The sequence below is a fragment of the Amia ocellicauda genome, unplaced genomic scaffold (assembly GCF_036373705.1).
Source record: "Amia ocellicauda isolate fAmiCal2 unplaced genomic scaffold, fAmiCal2.hap1 HAP1_SCAFFOLD_82, whole genome shotgun sequence".
Lineage (NCBI taxonomy): Eukaryota > Metazoa > Chordata > Actinopteri > Amiiformes > Amiidae > Amia > Amia ocellicauda.
Window position 1 is genome coordinate 89,733 of NW_027103008.1, and position 845 is coordinate 90,577.

Here is an 845-nt window from a genome sequence, read left to right on the forward strand (position 1 = left end):
TGTATAATCGTATGTGTCTTCATACACCGGCTGCTATAGTCTGATAGCTTTGATTATATATATATATTTTCTCGTGAACCACAAATGCTATTTGCTTGATTTTTACAGAGTATGTTATAAATACCATTCTTATGAAGCCTGACAAATTGTATGCTGTAATTATGAATATTTTCAAATCATTTGTTTGTTTTTCCTAACATGTTACAAATGTTCCCTATGTGAAAGATGCATTATATCTTAATAACGTCTAAACAATTAAAGATATACAGATTATTATTTTTGGTAAAGTTATAATACATTGCTATTAACTATGTGTGTCAGTAAAAGTTTAAATTTCCTAAAGGATTTTTATTGATCTTGCAAAATAAGTGTTTAGGGAACATTTGTAACATAGAGGTGGGTTAGCCACCGGCTAAGGGCAGCGGCTCCGGCTCCAGCACCGTCACCATGTCGCTGGAAAAGCGCTAAGTGAGCTCACAGTGAGCTCAGTGTAATGTCTGCTCTGGTGAGCTCACAGTGTGACCTAGTCGTGAGTTCACGTCTTCACTGGGTAGTCCTTGACAACTTAATTGACTCAAATCTTGGGCTTAATTGGTCAAAATGACCATTGGTTGAAGGTACTCAGGGACTGATGTGTAGAGAGACTTATTAAACCTGCAGGATTGTGGTTTTCCCAGATCAGAATTAACCAGATCACCACAAAGGAACATGGTAGGTGCTATTGCAACACAGATTACACAAATACATTGAAATCCAAGTTTGCAGTGGTCCTTGGGCCATTGTGTGGTGATCCAGATCACTTCAGCAGGAATTTTGCAGTGGTCTGGACTACAACTCTCTCTCTC